Here is a 21,783-nt window from a genome sequence, read left to right as displayed (position 1 = left end):
GGTATATATCCAAAGAAATTGAAAGCAGGAACTCAAACAGATACTTGTACATTGATCTTCATAGCAGCATTATCCACAGTAGCCAAAAGGTGGGAATGACCTAAATGTCCATTGACAGATGAATGAATAAATAAATGTAGTTTATACTGAAAACAGAATATTACTTAACTTTAAAAAAGGGATTAAATGCTGATTCATGCATGTTCACACAACATGCATGAACCTTGATCTTATTGTGCTAAGCCAGACATGAAAGGACAAAGACCAATTCCACTTATATAATAAGGTGCAAAGCCACAGCTGGAGACATCCAAGACAAACAGACTAGGCCTTCTCAGCCTCAAAGGACAGTGAAGTCTAATCTTAACGACATTTCTGAGTTCTCACCCTCTCAGTAGGCAGCAGCAGGCAAGAAGAACTGATTCATTAACAGTCTTAAGCAACCCTGGGAGTTCTAGAGAGTATTTGGAGAGGAGAAACCTAGGAAGAGTTGGACTTCTTGATCACCTGGAAAGTGAAAGGGTATAAATCTGGGTCTAAATATGTGATCATATTTTATCGTTGCAGATCAGTAAGGCCCAGATTCTTGTGTTACAAAAGGGAAATAATAATGAGATGTGATTCTCACCAAGGTTTTTTTCCAACTATCTTCTTACACACCTCCTTCCCATGGTACTTGTCTGCAATAAATCATAGCGGGAAAGAGTTTCGGCAGCCTATTCAGTAATATCTAAATATCCCTGGCAATGGAGAAGCTAGGCATTCAAGAAAAGTAAAATAGGAAATAAAACAGGAAGAACAGAGACTTTCAAGTCAGACGGAGGGTGGTAGGTTCTCCAGGGGTTCCCTGGTGGCTCCATTTCTTAGTCATACTTTGACAAGCATTGTAGCCTGTACTGGATTCATGGATGATGTTGTCATTCCTGTTATACGATAGCAGTAGACCTGTGAATGGGGCTTCCCTAGTGGCTCACTGGTAAAGAATCCACCTGCAATGCAGGAGATTCGGATTCGATCCCTGGATTGGGAAGATCCCCTAAAAGAAGGGAATGGCAACCCACTCCAGTATTCAAGCCTGCAGAATCCCATGAACAGAGAAGCCTGCAGTCCATGGGGTCGCAAAGAGCCAGACATGACTGAAGCAACTGAACAAGAGCAACAGCAGACCTGTGAAAGAAGTGTGTTTAGTAAACTCTTAGCTACTGCTTAGTTACATCTGCTTCATTTTTTTGTTTTTCAGTTTTTTAATTGGAGGATAATTGCTTTACAATGTTGTGGGGTTTGTTTTTTTTTTAAGATTTTTAAAATATGAACCATTTTTTAAAAGCCTTCATTGCATTTGTTACAGTGGTGTTTCTGCTTTATATTTTGTGGTTTTTTTTTTTTTTTTTTTTTTTTTTGGCTGCAAGGCATAGGGATCTTAGCTTCCAGATCCTAAATGGGGACGAACCTGCAACCTCTGCACTGTAAGTCAAAGTCTTAACCAGTAGACTGCCAGGGTAGTCCCAACTTACATCTGCTTTGATTTCACAAGACCCCATAAGCACCCTGAGTATTCTCAATAGGGACCAAGAGCCACTGGATTCTCTATTTTAATCCATTGTCTCTGTCACTTTGGAGCACCTCCTCCTCCACTAATAATAACCACTCCTGGTAGCAGACCTCTTTGGGTATCCTCTACTTCTCCAAGTCTGAATAGTGATGATTATGTATTTCCAATCTTAATCAAGGCTTAAGATGTTAAGTCAGCCCCATCAATAGAAGCTTTGTATAATTCAAGTTGAGCACCTCTTATTTTGCTTGAGAAAAGCCGTAAGGATGCTCTCGCTTCTCAGAAAGGGCTGGCTGAAGTCTAAAGATTTTCAATAAGTTCACATTGCCGGAGACATTTGTTTCTCGGAGGGTTTGAAAGAAAAACGATGAAAAGAATTTGAGAGTACTGCAAAGGGAAGAATTATAAAGGTGATTACCCACATTAGTCACATTCTATCAATTTTCTTTCCTGCTTTTTTCCCTAAAAAACTAGAAAAGGGATCCAATAAAAACACTGAAATCTGTGAGATTTTCAGGGTCGTACAAAATAACAGAACTACTGTTTAATGAAGGTGTGATTCCATGAAGCTTTCAACGCAGTAGAGTCGTACGTATTTGCAGCCCTCTGCATGTGAGGACCCATATGCAGGGGTGATCGTGGTATTAATCTGCTCTTGGGATGTAAATAAAAAATGGCAGTGCTGTAACTGCCAGCACCTGTTCAAATGTTCTGTCCAAGTGAGGGGCTGAGATGACACTCCGTAAAGATACGGATCACTGGTGTTCATAAGAACTTCTCGGGTGCCCTTGGGTTGGCATGGAGCTCATCAAGGGAGATGGTGGTGTGAATCTGGGCACTCTGCTCACAGAGTGGAAACAGCGATGCTGCATTCGATCTGCCTCTAGAAGCACGGGAGGCCTGGGAGCCCAGGAGGCAGCTCCTTCCACGATTTTAATGCCATTAATACCACTCACCATTTAAAACGAGATCTTGGTAATCAATAATGGTGCTTCATGAATACACACCACACCTAACCGGCTGATTGCTGTTTGCTGGAGATCTGTGAGATTTTTGGTGGTGTACCAAGTAACACAACTACTATTACTGAAGGTGTGAGTCCATGAAGCTTTAAACATAGTAGAGTCGTACACATGTGCAACCCTCTGCATGTGAGGAGTTCATTTAGTAAAGTCTTATCTTCTGCTTACTTACCTCTGCAACTTTTTAAATTTTTAAATTGGACGATAATAGCTTTACAACCTTGTGGCTTTTTTTTTTTTAAGATTTTTCAGCAACAGTCAAAGTATGTAATAATCTATATGGTCTAGCCACCAACCTGTCAGATGTCAACCTGACAGATGTCAGTCAACAACAATCATTGCAGTCCTACTACTGCTTTTTTTTTTTTTAATTATTTTATGTTGGAGTACAGATGATTAACGATGTGTATTGTGTTAGTTTTAGGTATATGGCAAAGTAATTGAGGTATACATGTATCTATTCTTTTCCAAACTCTTTTCCTATTTAGGTTATTATAGAATATTGAGCAGAGCGCCCCATGCAGTATGTCCTTGTTGGTTATCTATTTTAAATACAGCAGTGTGTACATGTCAATTCCAGACTCCCAGTCTATCTCTCCCTTCAACCATTCCCCCCTGGTAGCCACAAGTTTGTTCTCTAAGTCTGTGAGTCTGTTTCTGTTTTTTAAGTAAGTTCATTAGTATTGTTTCTATTTAGATTTCACATACAAGGGATGTCATACAATATTTCTCTCTGTCTGACTTACTTCACTCAATAGGACACTCTCTAGGTCCACCCACGTTGCTGCAAATGGCATTATTTCATTCTTTTTCATGGCTGAGTAATATTCTATTGTATACATATAAAACAGCTCACAACATCTTCTTTATGCAATCCTCTGTCAATGGACAACTAGGTGCTTCTCTGTCCTGGCTGTTGTAAAAAGCACTGCAATGAACATTAGGGTGCACGTATCCTTTAGAACCATGTTTTCTTTGGATATATGCCCAGGAGTGGGATTGCTGGATCATATGGTAGCTCTATTTTCAGTTCTTTATGGAGCCTCCATATTGTTCTCCCATAGTGGCTGCACTAATTTACTTTCCCACTAACAGCGTAGCCCTACTACTGTTTTCAGCTGAACAGCAGTCCTGCTTATGTTGGAGTCTTTAGAATCTGGGTACATTGTAAGAGATCTGCCATAGATTGGTTACCAACTCCAGAACCCAAACGAGAAGACCAGATCTTCTTGAGATCTTTGATCCTAAGCATGAGAGGATACATGGAGATAGATGCAGAACAGTCAAATAAGGGACAAAAGAAAGGAGTGTAAACATTTATCTTTGAGGTCCCTATGGAATTCTGATTTTTTGCAAGGACAGAATCTCTTTAAAGAGAAGCCCCATTGTAGCAACAGTAATTCTGATCTTAAATACTTAGTGCATATTTCAGCAGAACAGTTTGAAAGAAGAGATCAAATTCTACCGCTAGAGAAAGAATGCTGCTGGCTTTAACCATAGGGCATGATTGTACCAAATTTCCTAACAGATTTGGTATACTAAATAGTACTCATCTCCATTTTACAGTAGCAGCCCAATTTCCCTTTGGTAATCAGGATCAATCATCCCAGCCAGTATAGTAACTCCCTTATTTGTATATTAATTCAGGGGCAAAAGGAGCCCAAAGCACTCAGGTACTAGCCTTAACTTCCAGTTCAATGAAATTATTAGTGTGTTTCCTGGTGGAAGTATTCCTTGCTTTGGAACTAGGACTCCTAGGCTCAGATGGTAAAGCGTCTGTCTACAATGCGAGAGACCAGGGTTTGATCTCTGGGTTGGGAAGATCCCCTGGAGAAGGAAATGGCAATCCACTCCAGGACTATTGCCTGGAAAATCCCATGGTCAGAGGAGCCTGGTAGTCTACAGCCCATAGGGTTGCAAAGAGTCGGACACGACTGAGCAACTTCACTTTACTTCAGACTAGCAGAGCATAAGGTCACAGGGACAGGAAGTAAACATTTTGCTGGTGGGTCACTAAGTGTAACAGTGAATGATGACACCTCAATTTCCAGCCTTTGATTCCTGGACTCATGAATCCTGACTATGGGAGAAACAGCACCATGGGGCTTTACTGGTGGTTCAGACGGTAAAGAAACCACCTGCAATGCAAGAGACCCGGGTTTGATTCCTGGGTTGGGAAGATCCCCTGGAGAAGAAAATGAGTACCCATTCCAGTATTCTTGCCTGGGAAATTCCATGGGCAGAGGAGCCTGGTGAGTTACAGTCCACGGGGTCACGATTAACACACACATCCTCCCAGAGAATATTGCCCAAACCCTGCAAGTACTGCCACCTAACTTGTGCTGTATATCTGACCCTGTTCAAAAGACTGTTTTACAAGCTACCTGCTTTAGAGTAATGGGGAACATGGTAAGACTTGTGAATTCCATGAGCGTGGTCCTATTGCCATACTTTATTTGGTGTGAAACGAGTTCCTTGATTAGAAGCAATGCCTATTACAATGCTGATACTATGACAGTGGGCGAGGCATTCTGTAAGACACAGATGGTAATTTTGGCAGAAGCGTTGCAAGCCAGAAAGGCAAATTCATATCTAGAGTATCTGTTCCAGTAGAAGCAAAACACTGCCCATTTTGTGATGGAAGTGGAACAGTGTGATCAACCTGCCACCATATATCTGGCTAATCATCCCACACTGCTGCCATATTGGGAACTTGGTTTTAAAGTTTGCTTTGGAGAAGGACTGGAAAAGGTCAGTTTTCATTCCAATCCCAAAGAAAGGCAATGCCAAAGAATGCTCAAACTAATGCACAATTGCACTCATCTCACACGCTAGTAAAGTAATGCTCAAAATTCTCCAAGCCAGGCTTCAGCAATACGTGAACTGTGAACTTCCAGATGTTCAAGCTGGTTTTAGAAAAGGCAGAGGAACCAGAGATCAAATTGCCAACATCTGCTGGATCATCAAAAAAGCAAGAGAGTACCAGAAAAACCATCTATTTCTGCTTTATTGACTATGTCAAAGCCTTTGACTGTGTGGATCACAATAAACTGTGGAAAATTCTGAAAGAGATGAGAATACCAGACCACCTGACCTGCTCTTGAGAAATCTATATGCAAGTCAGGAAGCAACAATTAGAACTGGACATGGAACAACAGACTGGTTCCAAATAGGAAAAGGAGTACGTCAAGGCTGTATATTGTCACCCTGCTTATTTAACTTCTATGCAGAGTACATCATGAGAAATGCTGGACTGGAAGAAGCACAAGCTGGAATCAAGATTGCAGGGAGAAATATCAATAACCTCAGATATGCAGATGACACCACCCTTATGGCAGAAAGTGAAGAGGAACTAAAAAGCCTCTTGATGAAAGTGAAAGAGGAGAGTAAAAAGGTTGGCTTGAAGCTCAACACTCAGAAAATGAAGATCATGGCATCTGGTCTCATCACTTCATGGGAAATAGCTGGGGAAACAGTGGAAACAGTGTCAGACTTAATTTTGGGGGGCTCCAAAATCACTGCAGATGGTGATTTAGCCATGAAATTAAAAGAGGCTTACTTCTTGGAAAGAAAGTTATGACCAACCTAGATAGCATATTGAAAAGCAGAGACATTACTTTGCCAACAAAGGTCCATCTAGTCAAGGCTATGGTTTTTCCTGTGGTCATGTATAGATGTGAGAGTTGGACTGTGAAGAAAGCTGAGTGCCAAAGAATCGATGCTTTTGAACTGTGGTGTTGGAGAAGACTCTTGAGAGTCCCTTGGACTGCAAGGAGATCCAACCAGTCCATCCTAAAGGAGATCAGCCCTGGGATTTCTTTGGAAGGACTGATGCTAAAGCTGAAACTCCAGTACTTTGGCCACCTCATGCGAAGAGTTGACTCATTGGAAGAGACTCTGATACTGGGAGGGATTGGAGGCAGGAGGAGAAGGGGATGACAGAGGATGAGATGGCTGGATGATATCAACGACTTGATGGACGTGAGTTTGAGTGAACTCCGGGAGTTGGTGATGGACAGGGAGGCCTGGCGTGCTGCGATTCATCGGGTCACAAAGAGTCGGACACAACTGAGCGAATGAACTGAACTTGGAGAAGGAAATGGCAACCCACTCCAGTCCTCTTGCCTGGAAAATCCCATGGACAGAGGAACCTGGTAGGCTACAGTCCATGGGGTCGCAAAGTGTCGGACACGACTGAGCAACTTCACTTTCACTTTTCACTTTGACAGATTAGACACTCAGCAGTGACTGCAGCCAGATCAGCATTGGTGAGTGGAAGTCTATGTTGCTGAACACAGGCTAAACCTCCATCCGGACCACCAGGACCACTTGGTTCCTGGGTCCATAGGATGATGGCAAGAAGGGCTGGGGAAAGGCTGACTGGAACCCACAGGACATGTCATCTCATCCTCTTGATTATTAAAACCCCACTAGTTAGTGAGTATTAACATGGGATAAAAGTATCTTCATGGTTTTTTTTTTTTTTTTTACCCAATTACAGAGGTTTATCTATATATTACTTCTCAAGACTTCGTTACTAATTTTTCAGTCACATTCCTTTTAAGTCCCTACCTATCCAGCTAAACTGCCAGCCACAGTTACTGATTGGTATGTAGTTGCACATCTGGCCCTTTCTCTTTGCAAGCACAAGGAACAAGAAGGTGCACCCCTCCAAGTTTCCCTTCGTGGGAGGATCTCCCTTTACCACTAAGAAAAGGGCTGCAGAGCTCCTGTGTATTGTGGTGCCTGAATCCTGTACAGAACCGTCTGTGACTCAGGCACACATTCTGTCTTCATTAGTCAACTGGCTTTAGGGAACTCCCCAGGAGGCCGTAAATGTAGGCTGGAGAAAACAATGTTAAGAGTAGAAGTGGGAGCCAAGGGCACTTGGGCCATTTCCTCGTGTAACTAACTTGTTTCCTCAGGGCCTGCTCAAGCCTGATCTCTATGCTGCTGCCGCTGCTTAGCCCCTTCAGTCGTGTCCAACTCTGTGGACTGGAGCCCCCCAGGCACCACTGTCCACAGAATTCTCCAGGCAAGAGTACTGGAGTTGTCATACCCTCCTCCAGAGGATCTTTCCAACCCAGGGATCAAACCTGTGTCTCCTACATTTCAGGCAGATTTCTTTTTTAAAAAAATTAATTTATTTTAATTGGAGGCTAATAACTTTACAGTATTGTGGTGGTTTTTGCCATACATTGACATGAATCAGCCATGGCTGTACATATGTCCTCCATCCTGAACCCCGCTCCCACCTCCCTCCCCATCCCATCCCTCTGGGTTGTCCCAATTCACTGGCTTTGAGTTCCCTGTTTCATGCATCGAACTTGGACTGGTCATCTCTTTTGCATATGGTAGTATGCATGTTTCAATACTATTCTCCCAAATCATCCCACCCTCGCCTTCCCCCACAGAGTCCAAGAGTCTGTTTTTCATGTCGGTGTCTCTTTTTTGCTGTCTCGCATATAGGGTCATCATTACCATCTTTCAAAATCCATATATATGTGTTAATATACTGTCTTGGTGTTTTTCTTTCTGACTTACTTCACTCTGTATAATAGGCTCCAGGTTCATCCACCTCGTTAGAACTGACTCAAATGCGTTTTTTTAAATAGCTGAGTAATATTCCATTGTGTATATGTACCACAGCTTTTTTATCTATTCATCTGCTGAGGGGCATCTAGGTTGTTTCCATGTCCTAGCTATTGAAAAAAATGCTGTGATGAACATTGGGGTACACATGTCTCTTTCAATTCTGGTTTCTTCAGTGGGTCAATGCCCAGGAATGCAGTGGGATTTGTATGGGTCGTATGGCAGTTCTATTTCCAGTTTTTTAAGGAACCTCCATACTGTTCTCTATATGGGCTGTACTAGTTTGCATTCCCACCAACAGTGTAAGAAAGTTCCCTTTTCTCCACATCCTTTCCAGCATTTATTGTTTGTAGATGTTTTGATAGCAGCCATTCTGACAGATGTGAGATGGTACCTCACTGTGGTTTTGTTTGACCTTTCTCTGCTATGAGTGATGTTAAGCATCTTTTCAAGTGTTTGTTAGCATTTCTTCTTTGGAGAAATGTCTGTTTAGTTCTTTGGTCCATTTTTTGATTGGGTCATTTATTTTTCTGGTATTGAGCTGCTTGTATGTTTTTAAGATTAATTCTTCGTCAGTTGCTTTGTTTGCCATTATTTTTTCCCATTCTGAAGGCTGTCTTTTCACCTTACTAATAGTTTCCTTCATTGTGCAAAAGCTTTTATGTTTAATTAGGTCCCATTTGTTTATTTTTGCTGTTATTTCCATTACCCTGGGAGGTGGGTCATAGAGGATCTTGCTCTGATTTATGTCAGAGAGTGTGTTGTCAGGCAGATTCTTTACCACTGAGCCACCAGGAAGCCTCGGTCTCCTCTACACTGGCTCCTCTGGATGTTGGAGCATGCTGTGCATGCCTAACTTTATGGCTCTGTGGATCTGACAACATTTAGCTCATGAGCACAGCTCAGGTCTCATGGTCAGTTGGTGAGCCATACGTAAGCATTCCAGTCTCTCTAAGACCCAGTAGCAAGCAAGTTTCTCAAAAGGGGAATAATCACCCCTAAAGGCTGGCAAAATTTGCTCCAAAATCCTAACGGTTTGTCCTGTGATTCACATAGAGGGGCTGCCAAAGGCTCCAAACAGCGTCCTCATCTGCCACTTCAAGCCCCATTCCATCTGCTGACTTGTGTGGGCCAAGTGGCAGAGCAGTTTGCACAGCATCCTGGCCTTGCTGCAGAGTCTCCTCTTGCTCTGGACCCAATTCCAAACCAGCAGCTTTGGGCGGTGGGGGTGGGGTAACCCAGTAAACAAGCTGGAGTCATACACTCTGAGGAAAAAGGGAAAGTTGCTCAGTCATGTCTGACTCTTGGCTACCCCATGGACTGTAGCCTGCCATGTTCCTCTGTCCATGGAATTCTCCAGGCCAGAATACTGGAGTGACTAGCTGTTCCCTTCTCTAGGGGATCTTCCCAACCAAGGGATGGAACCCAGGTATCTTGTATTGCAGGCTTATTCTTTACTGTCTGAGCCACCAGGGAAGCCCAAGAATACTGGAGTGGATAGCCTATCCCTTCTCCAGGGGATATGTCTCCTCTAAAACCCAAAGAGACCCGCTAGGCTTCATGCCTCTTTTTTGACTGTAGCAGGGCCAGATGCAACAATTTATCCTTCACCTTAGGAGGGATGTCTTGACATGCCCTAGAAATTTCACTGAGGCCAAAGACCCCATCCTAAGACATGAAAATGTTTTACTATTAAGTCTACTGTCATTACAAACTCTTGCTTACTAGGTCCAATCAGAATTCTATCCTCTGGAATTCACTGGCGGTCCAGTGGTTAGGACTCTGCAGTTTCACTGCTGAGGGCCCAGGTTCAATCCCTGGTTAAGGAATTAAGACCCCACAAACTGCATGGCACAGCCAAAAATTTTAAAATATAATATCCTCAATGTGATGGGCCAGTGTGTATCTTACGGAAAAGAAATCTATATTTCTGTGGACTAATCACAGGAGTCTAGGAAGCTGACATGCTCCTGATTCAGGACAATGTGAAGCACAAGCTGGAATCAAGATTGCCGGGAGAAAGATCAATAACCTCAGATATGCAGATGACACCACCCTTATGGCAGAAAGTGAAGAGGAACTAAAAAGCCTCTTGATGAAAGTGAAAGAGGAGAGTGAAAAAGTTGGCTTAAAGCTCAACATTCAGAAAACGAAGATCATGGCATCCGGTCCCATCACTGCATGGGAAATAGATGGGGAAACAGTGGAAACAGTGTCAGACTTTATTTTTGGGGGCTCCAAAATCACTGCAGATGGTGACTGCAGCCATGAAATTAAAAGAGGCTTACTCCTTGGAAGAAAAGTTATGACCAACCTAGAAAGTATATTCAAAAGCAGAGACATTACTTTGCCAACAAAGGCCCATCTAGTCAAGGCTATGGTTTTCCCAGTAGTCATGTATGGATGTGAGAGTTGGACTGTGAAGAAAGCTGAGCACTGAAGAATTGATGCTTTTGAACTGTGGTGTTGGGGAAGACTCTTGAGAGTCCCTTGGACTGCAAGGAGATCCAACCAGTCCATTCTAAAGGAGATCAGCCCTGGGATATCTTTGGAAGGAATGATGCTAAAGCTGAAACTCCAGTACTTTGGCCACCTCATGCGAAGAGTTGACTCATTGGAAGAGACTCTGATGCTGGGCGGGATTGGGGGCAGGAGGAGAAGGGGACAACAGAGGATGAGATGGCTGGATGGCATCGCCGACTCGATGGATGTGAGTTTGAGTGAACTCCGGGAGTTGGTGATGGACACGGAGGCCTGGCTTACTGCGACTCATGGGGTCACAAAGAGTCGGACACGACTGTGCAACTGAACTGAACTGAACTGAAACCCCATCATGGTTCTTTGACTGATTATAATGCTTTGTCTTCTCCTGCTACTTTCATGTTGTAAATTAACCCAAATCTGCCCTTAGAGCAGCCTCTCTCTCCTCTTCAGATGAGCAGCTTTTGGCATTCTCATTGTAGTAGGCTGAATAATGACTTCCCAAATATTTCCACATCCTAAATCCAGAAGCCATGAAACTGACTTTATATGACCACATTGACTTTGTAGATATGATTAAATTAGGGATTTTGAGATGGGGAGATTATCCTGGATTATCTGGGTGGGCCTGAGTAATCACAATGGTCCTTTATAAGAGTGAAGCAAGAGGAGTTGTAGGCAGACAGAAGGTGATAGATGGTGAAAGCTGTAATTGGAGTGATGGGCTTTGGAGATGAGGGCATTATAAGTAAAAGAATATCGGCAGCTACAAGAAGCTGAAAGAGTCAAGTAAACATCGTGCCCTGGGAGCTCCCAGCAGAGACCAGCATGGTCAACTACTTGATTTTAGCCCAGTGACGTGGCAGAAACACCTCACCCCAGAACTTTAAATGAGAGAATAAATTTACTTTGTGGAAACTTATTACAGCAGCTGTAGGAAACCAAGATGCTCTGCTTAAGGCTCTGAGGTCAGCCTATGCTGTGAATTGTGATTGTGAAAAGTGAGGAGGACATTTTTGGGACTGCAGAATCCATTCCATGGTCTCCATTCAACAAGAACCATGCCATTTTGTGAACTGATCCCTGGAGGGGGTCATGATTAGTTCAAGCCCAACTTCCTTAGAGCTGGTTGATTCAGGAGCACAAACTCAAGTCAATCAGTGTGCAGAGTTGTCCTGGCAACAGGGATTCATTTAGAAGTGGGCATGTGATCCAACTGGGGCCAATGAGATACAGGGAGAAACAAAGACCCATCTTTCTCTTCTGTTTTCTATTTTACTAAGAAAGAAGAAGAAATTAACCCCATCTGCTCCCACCTGCTTCTCTTTACATGAGATAATAAACCCTTTTTGTTAAAGAAAAACAAAAAGAAAGGAGAAGCAATCAAGAGTCTTTCTCAATCTCCCACCATGATGTATAGCCATTTATTGCATCTGTGCCCATACACTCTGCCTTTCTCTGTGATACCAAGGATGAATTACCAGTTACTGCCCTCTTGATTTGAGTTCTTCACCTACTTAAGGACATATGGCCCCAGAAATTCTCCCCTCTGTCTACTGAAATATGAATTCCCCCCTCTACACTAGATTCTCCCTATCAGCATAAAAATATGCTTTTATTTTTGCCATCCTAAAAATGCCTCTCTTTAGTGACTAATAGCGGGTATGCAGTTTCTTTTTCGGGTACTGGAAATGTTCTAAAATGGATTATGGCAATGGTTACACAACACTGAATCTACTAAAAATCATGGGTGTTTGCACTTCAGATGGGTGAACTGAATGTATGTGAAGTGTCTCTCAAAAGAGCTATTTTTTGAAAAGAGGATATTGGCAAATATGATACTCTAAATGTTTGAAGTTGGGTAGGGTAGGTCACAATGATATTTTAACTACTTTAATGGAATATCTGAGAACATTTGCAAACTTATTCTATAAAATGATATAAATAGCATCTATTCATTAATAAAAAACATGATTAAAAAGAAAACAAATATAAAAAATAAGTGTATCCATAAAAAAGCCCTCTCTTGACCCTACTCCTCCCTCCAGTTGCTATTTTATTCCTCTTCTTCTCTTTGCGCCAAAGTTTACTACTTTTAAAATTGCCTTTGCTTTAAAAATATATATACTTATTGGAGTCCAGCTGCTTTGCAATGTTGTGTTAGTTTCTTCCGTACAGTAAAGTGAATCAGCTATACATATACACATATCCCCTCATGTTTTGATTTCCTTCCCATTTAAGTCAGCACAGAGCACTGAGTAGAATTCCCTGTGCTATACAGTAGGTTCTCACTGGGCATCTATTTTATACATAGTATCAACAGTGTACATATGTCAATTCCAATCTCCCAATTCATCCCACCTCCCCTTTCCCTCTTGGTGTCTGTACAATTGTTCTCCTCAATCCTTCCTTTCCCCCACACTCTATTGAACCTATCACCTCAACACTTCAACAGAACTGCTCTTCGGGGTTGCCAGTAACTTTCATGTAGTTAAATTTCATTGTCAGTTCTCAGTCCTGATCTTACTTGTCCTGTCAGTCGCATTTGACCCAGTTTACCATCTCCTTCCTTGTCTTCCTTTATCTCGATTATGGCTACAAGAGTACTTATAACAAACCACCCCCAAACTCAGTAGTTTAAAACATTTTTGCTTATTCATCTGTGAATCACATGAGTTTTCTGATCTAGGCTTGGCTCAGCTGGGCTGGGTGGGCTCCAAGCAGCAAGATAGGTTCAGATCTGTTCCACAAGTCTCTAATCTTTCTTCGACCAGTGTCCTAACTAGGTCATGTTTCTCTCTTGCTGATCATGCACCACAAGAAGGCAAGTGCAAACACAGGTTGCCTCCCTGCCTCAGAACTGGCAGGGACAACTCCACCATCATTCTGCCAGCCAAAGAGAATCATGCCTTTGAACACCAAATCAGAGAGCTGGTGAATATGCTCTATCTTTAAGGGGAGTATTTACAAAGTAATATGGCAAAAAGCTTGGACACAAGGACACTAAGGCCTCTCATTTGATCAAGTGTATAGGGCTTCCGCGATGGCTCAGTGGTAAAGAATCCATCTGCAATTCAGGAGACACAGAAGATGCAGATTTAATCCCTGGGCCAGGAAGATCACCTGGAGAAGGCAATGGCAACCCACTCCAGTATCCTTGCCTGGAGAATCCCATGGAGCGAGCCTGGTGGGCTACAGTCCACAGGGTCACAAAGAGTCGGACATGACTGAAGTGACTTCGCATGCATATTTCTCCTTGAATCACTTTCTTCACTGATTTCCAGAATACCCCATTCTATTAGTTTTACCCTTACTCCATTGACTGCTTTTTAGCAGTAGAATTGTGATGCCTTGAGGCTCAGTCCTTGGACTTCTCCAGTTTAGTGACTCATCTGGTGATCTCATCTAGTTTTATGGTTTTAGAAATTGTCTATATGTTGATGACTCCATTGTTTGTATCTTCACTCTGACTTCTCTCAGCTCCAGACTCACATACCCAACTGTCTAAACTTGTATGCCGAACAGCAAGTTTAAACTTAACAAATCCAAAAACAAACTCCTGAGTCTTCTCCCTAAATAGTCCCCCAGGTAATAAATGGCAACTCTTTTTTTCTCAAGATGCTCAGGTAAACTCTTGGCGTCATTCTTACTTCTTCTTGTCACCATCATCTCTTACATTTTAATGGTCTCTTCCACCCTAGAAACTGTTTTCAATACAGCAGCTAGAGCAGTGGTCCCCAGTATTTTTGGCACCATGGACCAGATATGCGGAAGACAATTTTTCCCGCGGATCAAGTTGTGGGGGAAGTTTTAGGATGATTCAAGCACATTATATTTATTGTACACTTTATTTCTACAATTATTATATCAGCTCCACCTCAAATCATCAGGCATTACATCCTGGAGGTTGGGGACCCCTGAACTAGAGTAAGCTTTTAGAAATGTAGCTGAGATAAAGCCATTCTTCTGCTCAAAACTTTCGATGCCCCCCATCTCACTTGTGGCTCAGCTGGTAAAGAATCCATCTGCAATGTGGGAGACCTGGGTTTGATCCCTGGGTTGGGAAGATCCTCTAGAGAAAGGAAAGGCTACCGACTCCAGTATTCTGGTCTAGAGAATTCCATGGACTATATAGTTCATAGAGTTGCAAAGTGTTGGACACGACGGAGTGACTTTCTCTTCACTATGACTTTATAGTACAATCCAATCTTCTATTATTCTTTGACCTTATTTCTTTTCACCTCCTCATTCCCTCTGCTCCAACAACATGAACTTCATTGGTGTTCCTTGAATAAGCCAACTACTTCCTGTCCCAGGACCTTTGTATCTGTTGTTCCCTTTCCCTGCAACTCTCCTCCTTCAGATACAGCCAGGCTTGCTCCTTTAAATCATGACCCTTATTTTTATCACCCATTTCCCAAGCTGTTTTTTGTTTCTTATTTTTTATCACCATCTGACAAATCATAGGTTTTACCTATTTGCTTATTGTCTATGTCTCCTCGGTGGATATGTAGGTTTCATGAGAACAAGACTTTTTGTTTTGTTCGTGGCTATATTCTCAGGATGTAAAACTGTGCCTGGCATTTGGTATGCACCCTATAATGGTATTTGATGAATGACCTGATGGATGGATGGATAGATTACATTGAAAATTTTGGTTAACCTGAGATTAATAAAATCTGCTTGATTCACTGTGGTTGAGCTTAATGACTGCTAAAACTAACCTGACAGACCTTAAATGTCTCAATAAAAAGTGACTGCCTAATGAGTGTTATTATTAATAGCATGATGGGTATGATGGAACTACCCAGGAATTACATATAAACAGGGAAAAGAGGGCAAGGATTCCCTTGCTCTTTCTTCACCTATCTGTCTAGCTACTTTCTATGTCTCCTTGAAGCACAACCATTTCTTTAAAAACTTTTTATTTTAACTAAAAAAAAATTTTGTTTTGGTCATGCTGCATGGCTTGTGGGATTCTAGCTCCCCGACTAGGGGTTGAACCCAGGCCCTTGGCAGCGAGTGCATGGAGACCAACTGCCGCATGACTAGAGAATTCCCCACAGCCATTTCTTAGAAGCTATTACCAGTAAAAACACTGGGGCTGCAGGGAGTTATTTTACCTTTGAAAAGAACTGGTATCTCTGCAAATCAGGGTCAGATAAAGTTCCAGAAGAGACCTGGGTCTCATAGCGTGGACAGGCATTAATTTAACTTCTGGCATCCAAACAACAGTCCTGGAGTTGTTACAGAATGTAGTAGAGGGTAGAGGTTAAAAGCCCAGATGCCAGAGCCAAGATGTGTTGCTTCAAATGGTAGCTCCACACTATTAAGTGTCCTGTGACCTTGAGCAAGCAACCTAAATTTTCAGTTCTTCCCTGCATCATCTGTGCAATGCCTTTAATAACAGTAGAATTATTGAGAAGATTGCAGGATTCCCTGGTGGCTCAGACAGTAAAGAATCTGCCTGCAATGCAGGAGACCTGGGTTCGATCCCTGGGTTGGGACAATCCCCTTGAGAAGGGAACAACAACCTACTCCAGTACTCCTGCCTGAAGACTTCCATGGACAGAGGAGCCTGGTGGGCTACAGTCCATGGGGTTGCAAAGAGTTGGACACAACTAAGCGACTGACACACACACAGACACATTGGGAAGACTACATGAATTAATGAAGGCACTTGAGACATAAAGTACTATAGATGTACAGATGATACATAGCAAGTACTGTATAGTGACAGTGACATGGCTGCTGCTTGAAGCTAGGATCTTATTATTTGAGACATGGCACCATTTCCCTCCTTGGATGCTCATGCAGGGTTGGGTTATGAGAGAGTCAATTCCTAGGAAGGTTGATAAGAAGTCCAAGAGTCCCTGAAGAGAGATGGGTCTGGGGCTCTCAAGGAGGAGCAAAGGACAAACATCTTTTTTTCTCTATATTCCTTAGTCTTAGTCACATAAAACTTAAGCCCAGAACTGATGATTACACAACAAACAACTCAGTTTAAACTCTGTACTAAGGATTATATAGCAACAATGTATCCTTCTTGAGGACAGTTTCTCCTTCCTGAAAACCTTCTGGCTAATCCTGTTATCTTAAAATGTACATTATGGGAGTGGGTCTAGTAAGATCTTCACAACCTTGAGACATACTTTTGATTTAGTGTAATTTTAAAAGTATTTAAATTTAAACACTTTTTTATATTTAAATACTGTTAATTACTCATATTTAATAATTAAATACTAATATTAAATACTAATATTTAAATACTAATTTAAAAAGTATATAACTCCCTTGCTAACACTAGGGATGGGGTCATTCTCCATCCCCCTTCTGATGTCTATGTCAGAAGCTTTCTCAGTCCCTTTTCACTTTAATAAAATTCTGCTATACAAAAGCTCTTGAGTGATCAAACCTGGTCCCTGGTCCGGAAGGTAAATCTTCTTCTTCAAAAATCACGAATTTGACACCGTTCTGGGGGATTGTCTGGGATCTTCAGGACAAGGTAAGAACACTCAGAGCTCTAGCCGCTTTGCTTTCCAAATATACCTGTTTCCTGCTTTACTCTTTTTTACTTTGCTAACTCTCCAGTGTGCTGTGTGAATGAATGACAAACCGTGCTCGAGACAAGGGATGAGCCCTGCTCTGTGGTTTCGAGGTGCCTCGTAATGACTGAAGGCAGCCCCCAAGGGGGGAGTCTTGTCGGGGGTTTATACCAACCTGCCAGTGCCAAGAGACACCCAACCTCCCTGCGAGGGGAATGGCCAGGGATGGGCAAAGCGTGTGGACCTAACTTTCTTTTCTCAGTTATCCTTTCCTGGTCTCTTTGACCATTTCGTAATTGCGTGGGGAATTAGAACTACTAACCTAATCTGTCGGATCAAAGACTTTCAGGGGACTTGTGATCCATGCCATTACTGTGTACTTTTACTTAGACCTCAAGCTTGGTAGTCATGGGGAACCCAGACTTGCTGGGAGCACGTTTGGGAGCGAGGAGGAACTCTAGCTCCAGGAACGTCTCTCAGGCGAGAGGTCACTCTCTTGGCTGCTGCCCCAGGGGCCAGCCACCTGAAAGTGAGTCTTTGTCATGGCTGTGCCTCCAATCTGTGTGGACAGCAGCACTGCTGGTGAACATGAGGTTTCTGAAGACACAGATCGGGAACTGCAGGGTCTGGTCAGATTGTAAGTGCAATGGGCTTCTTCCTTTGGCAGTGCTAGCTCTTAGCAGGCCAGAGGAGGCTCTCTGATGGCTTCTGTCTCAACTCTTTAGATATTCTGTCTGTGGTATCTGTGGAAATGGACTGGAAGGACTGGCCCTAGTACCTTGAGGACAAAAATCACTTTTTCCTCACAGGGCAACCCTTTCGCTATCACATATACTGATGTGGCAATGACTCACCACTTCGACCTGCAGTCAGGGCAATACTCAGGAATGTGCATAGACACGGGAAAGACCAATGCTTCCCCTAGGAGTCCCAGGAAACATTCCAGGAAAGCTATCCTGCTGCACTCGGGGTGACGTCAGAGAAGGCGTGAAAATCGAACAAAGGTCTTGGTGGTAAGGAGCTGGAAATCAATCTGGGATGCTATCAGGTCTACCCCTGGTGCATCTCTACCCCACCTCAGTGGTAGAACCAGGAGGGACGAGTAAGATGCCTGCATCAGTAAGGACAGACTAAGACCAACCAAGGAAGGAAAGCTTTGGTGGAGAGTCTGTGTACAACCCCATCTAGAGCAGGAAGGGATGCCTCTGGTGGAAAGAAGCCATGGTGGTGGATACTGTTTTTTTCCTTCTTACAGATGGGAGCTAACAGTTCCAGAACCACTTCTTTAAAATGTATATAAAGACCTGGGACAAGTTTGATCCCAAGAGTTTAAAAAAAAGACACTCCTGATCTTCTTCTGTGATACTGAATGCCCACAGTATCCTTTAGAAGATGGGGAATGCTGGCCTGTTGAAAGGTCTGTTAATTACAGTACTGTTTTACAACTAGACCAGTTTTGTAGAAAACAAGAGAAATGGGTATAAGTGCCATATATGTTAGAGAAGGCAGTGGCACCCCACTCCAGTACTCTTGCCTGGAAAATCCCATGGACGGAGGAGCCTGGTAGGCTGCAGTCCATGGGGTTGCTAGGAGTCGGACACGACTGAGAGACTTCACTTTTACTTTTCACTTTCATGCATTGGACAAGGAAATGGCAACCCACTCCAGTGTTCTTGCCTGGAGAATCCCAGGGACAGGAGAGCCTGGTGGGCTGCTGTCTCTGGGGTAGCACAGAGTCGGACACAACTGAGGCGACTTAGCAGCAGCAGCAGCAGCCATATATATTGCTCTTTATCTCTCTGCGAGACATGCCAGACTTGTGTCCTAAGGGTACAGATTTGGGTGTGAAACCTACAGCTGTCTCCTGTTCTCTTACTTTTCCCCTGTACATGGAGCTCCTGACTGAACAGGTTGAGAATCAGGGCACCCTTCCAGAAGGGGTTTCCTCAGTCTTGTTAGAAACTCACAGTCCCAACTGTGGTTGAGACTATTCAGAGGATCCAAAAAGTACACAGAATCCTTTACGGGACTAACTTTACTTTATAAGATTACTTGGAGAGATGTAATACATGTCTTGGGACAGACGCTGACTCCTGACTCCAGAGCTTGAGTTTTGGGGGAAGCTACTACTCTTGAGAATCCCTTGGACTGCAAGGAGATCCAACCAATCCATTCTAAAGGAGATCAGCCCTGGGATTTCTTTGGAAGGACTGATGCGAAAGCTGAAACTCCAGTACTTTGGCCAGCTCATGCGAAGAGTTGACTCATTGGAAAAGACTCTGATGCTGGCAGGGATTGGGGACAGGAGGAGAAGGGGACGACAGAGGATGAGATGGCAGGATGGCATCACTGACTCGATGGACGTGAGTCTGAGTGAACTCTGGGAGTTGGTGATGGACAGGGAGGCCTGGCGTGCTGCGATTCATGGGGTCTCAAAGAGTCGGACACGACTGAGAGACTGAACTGAACTGAACTGAACTACTTTGCGAGATTAATGGCTTAAAGGTAAGCAGAAAGAAGGAACACGAAATAGCCCTCCTCCCTACTGGGAACCAAGAAGTTCCCAAACAGAACTTATTATTCCATAACAGAGCCACTCTGCTGGCTGTATTCTTGAAGGACTCAAGCCAGCACACACTGACTTTAAACTATGCTAAGTTGGCTGACATAGAACAGGGAGAGAAGGAAACTCCTGGTAAATTCCTAGATAGACTATGGGAGGCTCTCTGAAAGCTTACGGACATTGATCTTGAAATTACAGAGGGAGAAATTATCTTAAAAGATAGATTTCTCACTCATTTGGCTCCAGATAGCTGTTGAAAGTTACAAAAACAGGAGTTTGGACCAAATCAGTCTTTAGAAAAACTGTTGCAGCTGGCTCACATGGTATATTATGGTAGGGAATATAAGGAGAAAAATAGGAAAAAAAAGAACAAGACAAAAGACTGCCACCCCAACAATGGCTGTTCAGTTCAGTCGCTCAGTCGTGCATGACTCTTTGTGACCCCATGAATCGCAGCACGCCAGGCCTCCCTGTCCATCACCATCTCCTGGAGTCTACTCAAACTCATGTCGATAGAGTAGGTGATGCCATCAAGCCATCTCATCCTCTGTCGTCCCCTTCTCCTCCTGCCCCCAATCCCGCCCAGCATCAGAGTCTCTTCCAATGAGTCAACTCTTCCCATGAGGTGGCCAAAGTATTGGAGTTTCAGCTTTAGCATCAGTCCTTCCAATGAACACCCAGGACTGGTCTCCTTTAGGATGGACTGGTTGGATCTCCTTGCAGTCCAAGGGACTCTCAAGAGTCTTCTCCAACACCACAGTTCAAAAGCATCAATTCTTTGGTGCTCAGCTTTCTTCACAGTCCAACTCTCACATCCATACATGACCACTGGAAAAGCCATAGCCTTGACTAGATGGACCCTTGTCGGCTTTTGAATATGCTATCTAGGTTGGTCATAACTTTCCTTCCAAGGAGTAAGCCTCTTTTAATTTCATGGCTGCAGTCACCATCTGCAGTGATTTTGGAGCCCCCCAAAATAAAGTCTGACACTGTTTCCACTGTTTCCCCAGCTATTTCCCATGAAGTGATGGGACCAGATGCCATGATCTTAGTTTTCTGAATGTTGAGCTTTAAGCCAACTTTTTCAGTCTTTTCCTTCACTTTCATCAAGAGGCTTTTTAGTTCCTCTTCACTTTCTGCCATAAGGGTGGTGTCATCTGCATATCTGAGGTTATTGATATTTCTCCCTGCAATCTTGATTCCAGCTTGTGCTTCTTCCAGCCCAGCATTTCTCATGATGTACTCTGCATATAAGTTAAATAAGCAGTGTGACAATATACAGCCTTGACATACTCCTTTTCCTATTTGGAACCAGTTTGTTGTTCCATGTCCAGTTCTAACTGTTGCTTCCTGACCTGCATATAGATTTCTCAAGAGGCCGGTTAGGTGGTCTGGTATTCCCATCTCTGTCAGAATTTTCCACTGTTTATTGTGATCCACACAGTCAAAGGCTTTGGCATAGTCAATAAAGCAGAAATAGATGTTTTTCCAGAACTGTTTTTCAACGACCCAGCAGATGTTGGCAATTTGATCTCTGGTTCCTCTGCCTTCTTCAGTGATCAATGCAAAGAAATAGAGGAAAACAACAGAATGGGAAAGACTAGAGATCTCTTCAAAAAAATTAGAGATACCAAGGGAACATTTCATGCAAGGTGGGCTTGATAAAGGACAGAAATGGTATGGACCTAACAGAAGCAGAAGATATTAAGAAGAGGTGGCAAGAATACACAGAAGAACTGTACAAAAAAGATCTTCATGACCCAGATAATCACAATGGTGTGAACACTCACCTAGAGCCAGACATCCTGGAATGTGAAGTCAAGTGGGCCTTAGAAAGCATCACTATGAACTAAGCTAGTGGAGGTGATGGAATTACAGTTGAGCTATTTCAAATCCTGAAAGAGGATGCTGTGAAAGTGCTGCACTCAATATGCCAGCAAATTTGGAAAACTCAGCAGTGGTCACAGGACTGGCAAAGGTCAGTTTTCATTCCAATCCCAAAGAAAGGCAATGCCAAAGAATGCTCAA

The sequence above is a fragment of the Capricornis sumatraensis genome, chromosome 4 (genome assembly GCF_032405125.1).
Source record: "Capricornis sumatraensis isolate serow.1 chromosome 4, serow.2, whole genome shotgun sequence".
Lineage (NCBI taxonomy): Eukaryota > Metazoa > Chordata > Mammalia > Artiodactyla > Bovidae > Capricornis > Capricornis sumatraensis.
The sequence above is the reverse complement of the archived record's forward strand: the minus strand, read 5'-3'. Positions refer to the sequence as shown.